Genomic DNA, 14,990 nt, shown 5'->3' with positions numbered 1-14,990 from the left:
CAATCACGTCGGCTTTGCTCACCAATGTTCCAACAGCCAGAGCGCTGTGCACACTCTAGGGACCTGACGGATGTCGGTTCCGCTAAACTCAGAGGCCCACTCCCTGCACGGCCCAGCACCGAGCTTTGTGAATCCGAGCTGGGGACCTGAAGCTTATCAACACTCAACTTCTCCTGGTTGGCTCCACCTCCCAAGAAGTCTGTTGAGATACTCGTTTGACTCTCAAGCATGTGGGCTACACTGTTAAAGCTTTTATCGATTTCTATCATTTACTCAGTTGATTAACCTGCCAATTTCTTAAGGCAAATGTTGATGGTTCAGCACCTAGGACAGAGCCCTGTGGCATTCCTTTAGAGACCCTGGGGTGGTCACGATACAGTTATCAAAATGTTTTATAAATTATTTGAACATACAGAAAAGTAGAAAAAAGATATTATAATGAACGATCATATACACACCACCTAGACTCCACAACTCTTAACATCTTGCTGCATTTCCTTGGCTCGCGCCTGTGTGTGTGTGTGTGTGTGTGTGTGTGTAATTTCCACCCAGAGAGCTACCCTATGGAAAAAGTCAGGGGTCATCAAACTTTTCCTGCACGAGGCCAGACAGTAAATATTTCCAGCTGTGTGGGCCTATGGCCTCTGTCTCAACTACTCAGCTCTGCCGGAAAGCAGTCAGAGAAAACAGGCAACGGCCTGGTTGTGTTCCAATAAAAGTTTATTTACAAAACCAGGCAGTAGCCCACGAGCCCTGGGAAGACAGTAACTTGCACACAACTAAACTTATTTCAGAGAAGATCCAGCCACATCCCCACATGCAGTCCTGGATGGGAGCTCTGCAAAGGGGCCAGGAGCCCTAGCAGCTCACAGGATAAACCGCGTGAAGCAAAGGCACGCTCATGGAAGGCTTGTGCTTATTCCTCACCATGAGACGACCTGGCCAGCCGGCATCCAAGCCCTGAGGCTGAGCACTGGAGACTGAGCACTGGGCCGGCTGCCCCGAGAGGGTCAGAGGCCAGGCCCAGGGTGAGCAGCAGAGCCTGGAATAGACCAGAAGGCTCCCCACCCTGCCCCGCCGTCTCCACCACAGCAGTGAGCAAGGACGTGGGCCTGGGGGCAACACGGGCTCAAGACTGGCATTAGGGGCGAGTTACTTAAACTCCTAACCTCACTTTGCCCATCTGTAAAACGGCAGCAATGTCAGGCCCAGAGCAGTGATGGGAAGCCATGCGCCCCGCGTGGGGTGCTGTGGGAAGTAACAGACCGAAAGGTTTTACTTCAAAGAGTGAAATTTAACAATTCTGAATTCCTAATGTGCTATTTACCCAGACCAGAAGCCACGTGTGGAAAAAGAAGGAAAGAAACAAGGAGAGAAGGGAGCAGGAGGAAGGAGGGAAATGAGAACTTCCTAAGTGGCCTGGTGGCTGTGACTCCCAGGGCCCCGGGGGCCACCCAATCCCACACACGCCCAGGCTTACCTCCCCCTAAACGCGAGCCCTGCAGCCCCTCCTCCAGGCCACACTCCCCCTCCGGGAGCAGAACTCTCCAGCTAGAACCAATGCTATCCATCTCTTTGTCCCCAGCCAGGTTCCAGGAGGTTCTCTCCCAGTGTGCCAGGCCCTGCATTTATGGAATCCTCTTGTTAGCAATTGGGGGGTTAATTCACAGGGAGACAACTAACTAGGGAGCGTACATGTCAGGTAAGAATTGGCACATTTTTAAACCTGGCTCCAATGGAATACTACTCAGCCATAAGAAATGATTTAATCCGGCCATTTGTGACAACACGGATGGACCATGAGGGTATTATGCTGAGTGAAATAAGTCAGAGGGAGAAAGTCAAATACCCTATGATCTCACTCATAAGTAGAAGCTAAAAGCAACGACAAACAAACATGTAGCATTGGAGATTGGATTGGTGGTTACCATAGGGGAAGGGAGGAAGGCAAAAGGGGTGATTAGGCTCACATGTGAGGGGACAGACTATAATTAGTTTTTGGGTGGTGAACATGATGTAATCTACACAGAATTCGAAATATATTATGATATACATCCGAAGCTATATAATGTTATAATCCAACGTTACTGCAATTTAAATAAATAAATAAACAAATAAATAAAATTAAACCTGGCTCTGGGGGAGAACTCTAGGCCAGCAGTAATAAGACAACCCCACAGAGACGTGAGCCAGCTGCATAACCATATCCCGAGGACTAACTGTAACTACAACCAACAGCGTTGCAGAGCTGTGTGTGTGTCCACATATGTGCCTGATACCCCCCAGAGCAGCTTAGCTCTAAACACACACATCATCTTGACATACTCGCTATTATGCACACACACACACACACACACACACACAAAAAGAAAGGCTATGTCCTAAGCCCCACTATTGTTTTTAATATGTTAACATGATTTTTGAATTTAGAGAAAAGGATTAATAGTACAGCAAACATCCCCAGGTTCAGCAATTGTTACTATTTCGCTGTATGTGCCTCATAAGCTCACACACACATCCTTCTGTTACAGCCTGTCGGTTCTGTTGAATGATCTCAATGTAAGTTGTTGAAAGTCACAAAACTTCACCTCTAAACAGTTCAGCCTTCATCCCCCTAAAATAACATTACCACATCTAACACCACCAAGAATAATTCCCTTTATCATCTAACACCCAGCCCCCATTATTAAAGTTTTTATTTAAACAATTTCTTTTCCCATCAAGTTCATCTTCAACCACGTGAACTGGATCCACGACCCAGAGAATCTCGTGCTCCCCTGTCTGAGGGGCTCTCCGCACTGAGGCTTCTTCCACCCTAAATATTTACTGACCTCCACACAATCTATGCTGTGTCTCTAAGAGCGGGCCGACCAGCAGCGTCACCTGGGAACATGTTACAGATGCAAATTCTCACGCCCACCCAGGCTTGCGGAATCAGAAACTCTGCGCGTGGGGCCTGCAATGGCTGGTGTGACCTGGGGCTTCTGATGCAGAAAAATCTGCAAACCACCCCTCTGCTCTCTGGGCCAGAAGCCGGAAGAACTGTCCTTCCCCCCCAGGTGCTCATGGCCGGGAAAACTAGCAGAGAAATAAAATAAAAGGATAGATTTCATTTCGTATGTATCTTTCGAAGCTAATTGGTAATATCTTCACTTCCTGCCTGAGTAATAACAATGCAATATGCTCAGGCAAAGACTATTTCTGCCCCACAAAACACAGATTGCAGAACACAGTAACCTCTGCAAATAGATGGGATTCAGCTGTGACATGTCAGATTATGTCAAGATGCACTGAAGAAAGGGAGCTAAAAATAGCACGACAAGGCTGAGCACTAAGGGCTCTAGTTCATCAACTCCAGGCCCGGAAAGACACTGCCTCCAGCCACTCCTAAGGTCCCAGGAGGCCCTGGACAGGAGGAGCTCGCTCTGTCCATATGTCATGTGCCTTCATGCCCACAACGCTACGGGTGCAAAGCCTAGGACTTCAGGGGAGGCAGGAGCGAGCAGGTTGCTCCTGTAGTTTAAAAATAGAGCGTTCTGAGCACACACGATATGAACAGTCACCCCACAAGCAAAGCTATTGCATTATGTAATAATAACATGATTAAAAACCCCATAAGTCACGGCCTGTGGGTCGATAATATTGACTCAGGGCTGAACTGCTCGGTAACCAAAGAGTTAATACAAAAAAAAACCCTGCAAAAAAGTCTGTATCTATTGCACATAGATGTAGACGGAGAACCACAAACTGCCAAGATACCCAGTGGGTGTGGCTCTGGGAGGAAAGACAATTTATGGTAAAGAAACAGTGCATTTCATAAGGGCTTCTTATTTTAGCCTGCCTGGTAAAAGTTGTCAAATTAAAAGCAGCAAATGTGCAGAATGTCTTACTGGGAATGTTTGCTTCGGCTGAGAGCTACACCTAGGTAACAACGGAAATGACGGCTCCAGGACAATAGTCCCCCACTCCTCTCTTTAATCAAACAACATACCCTTGACTATTTCTGAATGAACTTCGATCGTGGTGTTTTTTATGATTTGTTATTCTTAGATTTTGTAAGTGGTTACCATCTTTACGCACTTGCATAATTCCGTTAATTCATTCCTGCAGAATAACACGCCAAGGACACTCCACGAGAGGACTGCTAAATTACCGTTTTTCCTTTCCCCCTAAGAAAGCAAGCATTTCACGGGACGGGGTCTGGCACGGAGACAACCGCCCTCTCCTGAAGTCCCTAGGATCCAGAATCACCATTTCCCTTGGGGCCCCAAAACTTGCAGCTTAGAAACACAGCAGAGCACCATCGGGAACCACTTTTGCTTCCAAGAACTTCACATGACCCATATTCACACTCAGAATTACTTTCCCCATCTCCCTCTCTGGCCCCAACTCAAGATATCCAACCTTACTTGCAAACCATTTTTCAGAACCAAAAATGCACAAATGATACTAAATGCAAAATCACAGCAAAGCAAAATGTATGCTCCTCACCCTTCCCCCACAAGCCAGGATTCTGTGGTGGAGATTTTGGAGGCAGAATGACTCCTAATAGTGCAATATTTATTCCAGACACTACATGAAGGTTTAAACCTCCACTGTGGGAGGCCTCCCCTACTTTGAATTTTTATAAAACCTGGCTTTAGAATAAATAGGATCCCGTGCAGTCAAATGCACTTCAATGACAATCTATTATTTCCTAGAAATAATCTTACAAGCTGGAGATGAAAAGGCATCCAGGTGGAATTTTTATTTTTAGCCCAGAAGTAATAGGTTAGAATAACATCCATGTGGAAACTAAACACTCTCTCTGGGCTCTGTGGCTGAAGCGCGGGGCTGCGGGCTAACCCTGGTCTGACCCACCAGACGCATAAAAATGACCCATCTCTGGGGAGAAGGGCAGCACCTATCCCTCAGCCTAGACCCCAATCCTGCCACTTGATTCAAAGGGGGAGAAAAGCCATTGGCTGTCGGCTGGCCTGCTGCTGTTACCACTTGCAAAGACTTTGCCTTTAAGAGGCCTCCCCACAAAAGGATGCCCACTGCCTCCCTCCCCCAGAGCGTCTGGAGAAATTCCACTTACTTTATGGTCACAGATTGGTTCTGAATGAAGGTCCTCATCCTCCCAGGAAACTCTGTCTCCCTGTAGGCTCCCAGATCCTGTCTCCCCAAACCTCCCTGGGAGGTAGTGACTGGCAGGGAGCCCCCGCAGCGCTCAGGCCCGCCTCAGCTCCCCGAGAGAGCCTCCAGCAGCGCAGCGCGGCAATCGTCAGGGAGCTCCTGTCTGCCTTGTCGGGCTGAACACCGTTATTATCTGTAAACGTTTTTAAATATAGACCTTGCAGGAGTGCAGGGTGAAGGCAAGGAGGGCCGCCCAGGGCCTGAGCAATCAGTTCAGTGGACCAAGCGCCCCACGCGAGTTCCCGCCAAGCCCCCTGCTCTGCTCAGTGCCCACCCAACACTGTCACCCAGCACTGTCAGGACACTGCCCAGGCTGGCAGCTGGCTGGAGTCTGGCAGAAAAGTTGGAACCAAAGCCCTAAATCTACGTACAAAACCCACTGCACCAGCAACCTCCCCTGGCCTTGGGCAAGGTCCATGGACCATAGGGGTGCTCTCTCTTCTCGCCCCTGCCCCCACTGCTGCCACACTGACCTTGGAGAGAGGGCACCTTGGCCATGCCCAGTCGTGAGGCTGCAGTGGCCAAGCCCCGGGGGGCCAGAGAGGCAGAATGGGATTCTGACCCCCAACCTCAGGACCAAAGAGGCAGAGGCCAGGACCCTCACTGCACCTGTGATCCAGGCCCAGGTCTGGCTTGGAGGGGGAGGTCAGTCCCACAGGCTCAGCTGAAGCTCCAGGATCAAGTCCAGGTACCTCCACGGCTGGCTTAGGGGTGGGAGCACATGATCCTCCAGTGAGCACCCGGTGAGAAGGACCCAGAGCAGGGTCCTCCGCCTCAGCACTGCTGACATCGGGGGCCACATATTTCTCTGCCACAGGCTTGTACTGTGCATCGTAGGACGTTGGGAGCAAGCCTGATCTCTCCCCACTAGGTGCCAGAAGCACAACCCCCAGTTGTGACAGTCAAAGTGTCTCCAGACATTGCCGACGCCCCTGGGGGGCGGAACTGCCCTGGTTGACAACCTCTGCTCTGGAGAAAGGCAGCTGTGGGTCGGAATCACGCCCCCACCACTGTGGAACTGTGTAAACTCAGGCAAGCAACTCCACTTCTCTGAGCCTCAGTGTTCTCACCTGCAAAGGGGGGCAAAAGGCCCTAAAGGGCTTAGTCCAGGGCCGGGAACCGATTAATGACGCTCTTGCTACGAAGAGTCAGCTTCACTGTGCACCCGGAGGGCTAGATCCTTCCTGCTAAGGGAGGCAACTCAGGTGCTGGAGCAAGGCTGGCCCAGGTCTGAGCTGTGCTTCTGCCACCTTGCAGCTGGGGCATCCCTCCCCTCTCTGCAGGTCCATTTACCCGACTGTGTGACAGGACACCCCTCCGCAGTGCTGGCGTGAGACGAGCTGAGGCAACATCTGCAAACTGCTTACCACACAGTAAAGACTCAAAAACCAGGAGCTGAGCGGGGAGACTGGGGAGGAGAAATAGGAGGGGGGCGGGGAAGAGGAGGAGAGGAAAAGGAAGGTGTGGAGGGGGCAGGGGGACAGGAGGGGTTGGAGGGTAATCCCAAGAACAGGGCTCAGAGGAGAGCCAGGCCCCCTCAGAACAATGCCTGGGGTAAGCACCCTAATTCTGAACGTTTTAGGGAGTTATTCCACATCTGGGGTCTCTCTGGAAACCTCTAATTCCAGCAGCCACTGACAGGCTGCTCCTGCCTTTTAGAAGAGAGGCTTGGCCCTGCTAATGGCTCCTCCACTGCTGTCCCGCCTGGGGGAGGGGGCGGGGAGCCCAGGCCCCCAGGAGCCAGCCCGCCACTTATGGCTGAGGTTGGTGGAACCCCTTTTCCACTTAAGGAGAACGGAGGACTGGAATCTCGGCCAAGAGCACAGATGAGATTTAAACGGTTTACTTTCCCTCGATGCATTTTAAGGCAGTTCTGCAGGCAGCGCGAGGCTTCTGGGCCACTGGAAGTGCAGGGCTCTCTCTGCCAGGCGCTGTGCCAAGACCCTGCGACTTCTCCTGGCTTCACCCTCACTCAGGATGGTCCCGAGGGCAGGCACTTCTGTGATGCCTCTGTCCAGTGGGGAAACGGAGGCTCAGAGAGGTAGAGTGAGCTGCCCAAGGCCACCCATTAAGAGGTGGCTTGAGAGGGAGACAGAAACCACCTCTGTCTGACCCCAGGCCTGGGTGTGACCCTCTGCAGTTTGAAGCGCCAATATCCAGTGGCCCTGAGTCACTGTTCCAGCTCAGAGACAGTCCCAAGGGAGCACCAAGCAAGGCCAGGTGCAAGTCCCAGGGGCGCCATCCAGCTGCCTGGTTTGGGGAACCCCCAAACCAACTGAGCACTCGCCACATGTGGAGCCCCAGAACCTGACGGGGAGCAGGCACAAGAGAACCCAAGGCTGTGATCTGCACTCATATCACTGAGCCAGACGGTGCACTCAGCCAGACTGAGGTTAATGGTGGACACTCCGCTTAGCACAGGGCCGGGCTCCCAGGAGGCGTGCAGCGCCCAGGACTAGCTATCCTGGAGACGATCATTATCAGGCCCCTTCCATCCGTATTTCAGGAGCCCACCACTTTGCCGGGGTCTTCCAATATCGGGTCTTTCTGAATTCTCACAAGAGGTCGAGGAGGGAGGGGTTCTATCTCCATTCTACAGGTGGGGAAACTAAGGCCCCAAGAGGCTCAGCAAGGCAGCAGGTGGAAAGGAGACTGGAACCTGGTCTTGGGACATTCCTGCCATGTTGACACAAAAATCATGAGAAGATGACAAATGAATTAGGATTGTCCCAGAAACATGCCCCCAAAGCTCCAAGTTTATTCAAATCCACAAACCATATTGATTCAGACGCTGGGGAGAGACAGTGAAATGAGGTGCCCCTGCCCTCAGATACCTCACTATCCGCCGGAACAGCCACATCCGAACTATCGGCAGCTGCCCTCAACTCCACCTCTGGACAGAAGCCCACAGCAGCCTCCAGCTGTCCCCACACTTTTGTGGGAGCCACTCTGGGGTCCATCCACCAGAGGTCAGAAACAGCGAACTTGCTAAATGCTGCTGGAGTGCGCGGGTCAGGGCTGTACTTACCCGACTCACTGATGAGGGTGAGGCACAGGGATGGAGGGGAGGGGAGGCCGGGAGCTGTATTTCAAAGAGCACAGTTGCATCTGCGGAGAGCCAGGCTCCTCCGGGAGGAGAGGCAGGACGGCGCTGCTCACACGAGTCATCACGTTCCATCTGCCCAGTCCAGGCACGGTCCCATTTAATCCCCACACCCCAGGGGGCACTGCTGCTCCCCATCACATCCAGGCGAGGAAACGAGGCTCTGCGAGGGCAAGTGATGTGCCCGAGGTCACAGTTAACACCAGGTAGAGGGTTAGATTATTGGCCCCGTGACTATTTTGGAAAGTCATAGCTACGCTCCCTCACTGCTGAACCAGGTTATCTCCTTTACAAACCCACATCGCCATGACAGGTGGGCATTACCATCATCCCCATTCTGGAGATGGGAAACTGAGGCTCAGAGAGGTAATAGGTGGATGGCACACAGTGACAAAGCACAGAGTTGGGACAGGAACTCAAGGCATTGTGGTTCTGGAGCACTGTGGCTCTGGAGCACTGTGGCTCTGGAGCACTGTGGCTCTGGAGCACTATGGTTCTGGAGCACTGTGGCTCTGGAGCACTGTGGCTCTGGAGCACTGTGGCTCTGGAGCACTGTGGCTCTGGAGCACTGTGGCTCTGGAGCACTGTGGTTCTGGAGCAGGGCTTCTCAGCTTCAGCACTACCAACATTTGAGGCCAAATGATTCTCCAGGTGGGGCCATCCCGTGCACCATGAGATGTTCAGCAGCATCCCTGGTCTCTATCCACTCGACGGCAACAGGACTTCCCCTCTCTGTTATGACAACCCTTTGGTCTCGAGACCTCGCCCCAAGCACAGCAGTGGAGCTCGCTGCTCTAGCGGGAGAATACAGGGACGGCCGGAAGGGGCTGTGCAGCCTGTGCCTCTCACTGAGGTCTGAGACTCATTCTTATCGGAAAACCTGTAACAAGGAGAACGCTGCCCACTGAACAACGTGCCCTCTTCTTGCTCATGCAGCACAGACATTTCACGCTATGGGCACGTCCCTGGCAAGAACAGCAAATAACATCGGCTGGCCCCTCTGGAGACTATGGGCACTCCCGAAAGGCACGGTCACAGCCGCGGGCATCTAGGCTTTCTCACAGCAGAACTCTGGAAAGCATTTGTATCTGAGGGTTCACGTTTTAGAATAAAAGAGGATACTCTGTGTGCACCCCTGATGCCCACGCTGTTCCCAGAGGCCAGGCCGGATGCACGGGTAAGTGAGGTGACCCAGCTGTGAGTTCTCCACACAGCGGTGGGGGCTCTCCAAACTGGGCAAGCGGGTTCTGCCCGGAGCGGGCAGCCACACTCAGCCGTCTGTTCCTCCATTTACACACACCTCCCAGCACCTCCCAGGGCGGTTTTAGGCCCTGGAAACAAAGCAGCGAACACACAAACGGACGGCCTTGTCCTCCTGAAACATGGGGTTGGCAGAGCCAGGGGCTCTGAGGTGTACAAGCCAAGCCAGAAGATCCAGACGTGTGTGTGAAATCCCCCAACTTGTAAATGTTCCTTCAATTACACACACACACACACCCCGTTCAAGCCAAACCAACCAAGTCTATAGGCTAAACTTGGCCCACAGGCCCCTGTTTTGGACCTCTGGGTTCTGTCCTTCCTTTCCACCAGATTTAGAGAACAGGGCGCCCATGGGCCTCCTCTAGACCATGTGGCTTCCCCCAGGCCCAGGAGAGAAAGGAGGACTCACATCTTAGGAGAAACTACATGTCTCCCTTTGGGCCTCCTGGGCAAGGAAGGGGAGGCGTGCCTGGGACAGAGCTGCACTCTGGCCTCATCATGAAACGTGTGGACAGCCACGGCTCCCACTGGCCCAGGCGAAGGAAGCCACTTAAGGAAGGCCCAAGCAAGGTCGAATATCCTGGAAATCTGTCCTCTGCCAATTTGGCTCCTACGATTTTTCATGTTAGAAACTGAAGTTAAACGAAAAGACCTCAGAATAAATAAAACAAGAACCACGTGGCTCTCCCTGGAACCAAATGTTCTCTCCTGCTGGACCAAGAAGAAACTGATGGGTGGTGGGGCAGCCCGCAAGGTCACTCAGAAAGCAAGGGCACTAGGATGCACAAAGGACACCTCCAGTCCGCAGCCTGGGAACAAAAATGCGCGATCACCAAGGAGACGCGGGAAGAAGAGGCAGGCGGTCCTGCACTTGTCTGGGCACAGGGGCTGGCAGGTTAGGTCGCGGAGAGGGCAGCAAGGATGGGATAACTGGACAGATGTAGGAGATAGAAAACACAAGACCAGCTGGGGCTATGGACCTGTAAACAAGTAATCACAATAGAAGACCGTGGGGGCCGGCCATACACCCAGGCGCCACGTGCTGTCGGAGTTCAGCAAACAAAGGCCCTGCACACACTTAGAAGCCGTGCTCTCCATGCCAGCTCAGTTACATGAAACCACCTCTTGGAGGGAGGCAGGAAAGCGCCTGCAGCAGCAAATGCCTGTCCTCACCCCTGAGAAGGCCAAATGCAGAGGAAACACGGAGGCATCGACAGGATCGAGGATGCCCAGTGGTGGATGTTGTGTCTAAACCGTTGCCCTTTATACTTGAAAGTGTTGAGGACACGTGGCATAGACCACGTGGCAGGCTGTTTAACAGGGAGTCAGAAGGGCCTTTTGCCTCAAAATTCTGCCCAATCTCCAGCCCTTTGAAGGCTCATCGTAATCCACCCATCTCTCAACTTGATCCGGACCAGTGAACTCCATGGCTTCGCTCGCACCCCTCCTCCGAGAGACCCTCCCGACAACCACATCAGAAACAGACCACGGAGCACCCTCTTCTCTTAGTTGGCTTGCCCATCCTCCCAGCATTCTTCACCACCCCACGCTGTATCACACCACTGTCTGTATACTGGTCACTCGAACGTGCCCCCCGTTACAGCGAGGGTCTCTCTGTCTAGTTCACAGCAAAAGTGCCTCACAGGAAAATCAGGACACACCAGGTGCTGCATAATATTTGTTGGACAGAGAGAGATGAACTAATGAACCTTACAATTGAGGCGGACAGAGATATCAAAACGAGAATGCTGTGAAAGGCAACTGAGGTTGAAAAAGTTAACAGGAACAACCCAAATGTCCACTGACTGATGAATGAATAAACAAAGTATGGTACATCCATTCAATGGAATATTACTCAGCCACGAAAAGGAATGAAGTTCTGACACACACCACGACACGGATGAATCTCAAAATCGTTATGTGAGATGAAAGAAGCCAATCAAAATAGCTACATATTGTACGATTCCATTTATAGGAAATATCCAGAACAGGCAAATCTATAAGAGACAGAAAGCAGATCAGTGGTTGCCAGGGGTGTGGGGAGCGATTCCTAATGGGCCCAGGGTTCCTTTTGGCAGGGGAGGAGAAGGGAATAAAAATATCCTAAAATCGATTATGGTGATGGTTGCAGAACTCTGTGAATTCTAAAAACCATTGAACTGTACGCTTTCAATGGTGTGTGAACCGTATTTCAATAAAGCTGCTACAAAACAAAATTAAAAGAAAACTTTCATGGCAGCTCATCCATGGGTCCAAGTCCCCACTCCGGAGGCTCATCTTGAGTGTAAATTAGGCAAAAGGAGAGCGGCAGTAAGCACTTTACATCCGCAGGTGACTGGTAATTAACCCTATCTTCAGTTGTTCAAAAAACAAAATGTTCTGAGCCAGCCCTGATGGCCTGGTGGGTAAAGTTCTGTGCTCCTGCTTCAGGGCCCAGGTTCACTTCCCAGTCGTGGAACCTCCCCACCCATCTGTCAGCTGCCGTGCTGTGGTAGTGGCTCACAGAGAAGAACTAGAAGGACTTACGACTAGGATATACAACTATGTACTCAGGGGCTTTGGGGAGGAAAAAGAAAGAGGAAGATTGGCAACAGATGTTAGTTCAGGGTGAATCCTTCCTTGCAAAAAAAAAAAAAAGACAGCCATGTCTAATCTCTAGTTTAATGTGTATAAAAAAAAGCAAAAGTTTTGAGATCTGGAATCCTGGGAAATCTCACGGTCATCCACGCTGTCATCATTAGCCTTACCAAACACCTACTCTTCACAGGTGCCACACTGAGTGCTCTGCCTGCCCTAAGGGGTAGAGACAGTCTTTGTCCCCATTTTACAGATGTGGGAAGCAAGGCTCAGAGAGGTTGAGCCACCAGGCTGATGTCACACAGCAAGCCCATGGGAGAGGCAGAATTTGAAGACACATCAGTCTTATACCAAAGCTTAAGCTTTTATTACTCTGTTGAATTATCCACTTCTCTCAGCATGCATGTCATTTCCTGATTTGCCTACCAGGAAGGAGCTTACTGTGGGAGAACCTGGTCTAATGTGGAAGAGGGAGCCTCCATAGAGAGGGAAGACGTATGTCTCTGATGGGAGACAGCTTTGTGTTTCCAGGAACAAATCGAAATGGCCATTGAGCAACAGATTGCACCACTGCAGCCCCTCATCCCATGAGAAAGACCAACGACCCCGACGGGCATCACATCGCTGCTGGTAGTGGGAACCTGCACCTCCCCTCTACCGTGTGCCCACCTCCACAACACTAACAAACCCGACCGTGCCTGAGGAAGGAGCCCAACCTCCCAGCACGTGCTTGCGACCGACTCAGCAGAATCCACTAGTTATTCCCAGCCAGTAATTAAGCGGAAGATCCCCAGTCTGAAGCTCGAGTGGGTCTGAATGACTCATACAAAGCTAAGTTCCCCAGGACACACTCTTGGTTAGACACAGAGGGAATCTGCAGCATGACAGAGACGAAGCTTTGCACCGAGGCTGGGCAGTGCAGCCAACTTTGTACTCCTGCCTCCTGTGGTCCACGAGACCTAAACCCCAGAGACAGGCTACCCTGAAAGAAAAACCTGGAGAGCAGTACGGAATGGGTATTCTACATGGACCTCCTGGATAGAGAGGAAGATCAGAGGCCATCTTCTGCCATCCCCTTGTGATCAAGAGGACTGAATTCATTTGGCGAGGGCTGGCCCTTTCCCACCACGGGTCCTGTCGCATCTAGGAGCATCTATCACTGGTTCTCATGTATCCAGCTGCACTGCTCAGACCAGGGGTTGCCAAGCCCCCCGCCAGGAGAAGGCAAGCAGGAGATGTACATGAGATAGGCTGGGTATGGGGCAGCAGAGCCTGGGGGGCACAGCACACACCGGAGCAAAGCGCCCTCACAGAAGGCATTCCTGGCCGTCACTGTTGTTTGTGCTGGGCGCGTGTGAGCCAAACACCCACTGGGCAGCTATGCTCCTGAGGGGTTTTGTTGGTTGGTTGGGTTTTGATTTTCACTTCTGACTTAGGTTCACATCTCAGCCTCACCTTCCCCGTGCTCTGTGGTTAGCCCATCCCGAGGCAGAAGAGAGAGCTTTAAATGACAACTTGGAGCCTTACTGTTGATAGAATATTGTCACCTGAGCTACTGAGGCTCTTCCTCTGAGCCCAGATTTCCAAGTGGTCTGTGTCCATTTCACTTGTCCAAACCATCAGCACTGCTTATGCCTTCTCTGGGCAACCTCACACACCAATCCCCAAGAGTGGGTTTCTATGGGGTCGGTGGACGCTGCTTAATGGTAACTGCAAGGGTGATGATAAAGTGTGACCTGTGTGATCGTGACAGGAGTCATTATTTCAGAGGTCACATCACGTAAGGATCAGAAACCCACTCAGACCAGCTCAAGTGCAGAGAGCTGATGGGAAAAGGACAACCAGATCCCCTGGGATGTGGGCCACCCAGGCTTACCCTCCACGTCTTCTGGGCACACCGGAATCTTGCCCTGCTCCAGTCTACACCTGAGATGCAGTTCTCTCTCCGTTTCTCTCTCACTATGTCTCTCTGGCTTCCTCTGTCTCTGTGTCTATCTCTCTGTTTCTCTCTCTCTCTGTCTCCATGTGTCTCTCTGTCATTCAGCTCCTTCTGTTCCACCTGCCATAGCCCAACACAGCTATCACAAAATGGTGGCCTCAGACACGGAATCCTCCTGACCTTCCCTCTCTACGCCCTTCAATTATCCCTCGGACCCTACGTCCAACTCTATATTCCCGTGAAATAGAACCAGGTGGCCCTGTTTAGTCAGGGGTGGGAGAAGGCAGTAACATGGGGCACATGGGGCTGTGGCTGAAGAAGATCATTAAGGGGCAGCTCTGGGGTATGGAAGAGATGTGGAATGTCCAACACAGGAAAACCGCCTAAATCTGGGTGGTGCTTTGCTCGTACAAGGCACCTGCACCCAAGAGCACATTTGAGCCCACCTCTGCATGTTTCCATGGGTTTAGGGTGATCTGATGGAAAGCTCTCCCAGTCTGCCCCACCGTAGAAAGCCCAGGCGAGAGAATCAGCTCAGACTGCCGCCTCCCACAGGAGGAGTGTCCGGTGGGCAGCTGGAAGCTAAGCAGACCCACACAGCCCCCACCTCCCCAGAGTCCAGGCCTTCATCCTACTCCAATTACCTCCGCCGAGCCCCCTCTAGATCTTTCCACTGGGCCCCAAGAACTTCCAAACTTCTGTTGACAACACCCCTGTAGCAGGTCCACGTTATCTACCTCCACACTTGAGCTGTCACCAATTTCCTTCTCCTCTCACAGTGGAGGCCCTGCTCCCCACTCCCTCAGCCCTGTGTTCAGAGCCACCACGGACTAGATCCATCTTTGGGATCCTGTGCCCAGGTCAGCCCACGTCCCCACCACCTTTGTGCAACATCCCTCCTCCTCGGAAGCCCAGGACCTGCAGCTGGTCCTG

At 52.0% G+C, this 14,990-nt stretch overlaps 1 protein-coding gene across 3 annotated transcripts in view; it reads right to left on the bottom strand.

The window, feature by feature from the left end:
* PHACTR3 (phosphatase and actin regulator 3) overlaps window positions 1–14,990 on the bottom strand; it is a 244,159-nt gene that overhangs the window by 154,701 nt on the left and 74,468 nt on the right. Inside the window, exon 1 of one of the 3 annotated variants that reach the window (XM_070247447.1) lies at window positions 5,081–5,631. The exons of the other annotated variants lie outside the window; for them this stretch is intronic. The gene's annotated coding sequence lies outside the window, so the exon portion shown is untranslated. Of the gene's footprint in view, window positions 1–5,080; window positions 5,632–14,990 lie in introns of those variants that run through there. 3 annotated transcript variants of the gene reach the window in all.

The sequence above is a fragment of the Equus caballus genome, chromosome 22 (assembly GCF_041296265.1).
Source record: "Equus caballus isolate H_3958 breed thoroughbred chromosome 22, TB-T2T, whole genome shotgun sequence".
NCBI classification, from domain to species: domain Eukaryota; kingdom Metazoa; phylum Chordata; class Mammalia; order Perissodactyla; family Equidae; genus Equus; species Equus caballus.
Note: the sequence above shows the minus strand (reverse complement) of the source record. Positions and strands in the feature narration are given on the sequence as shown.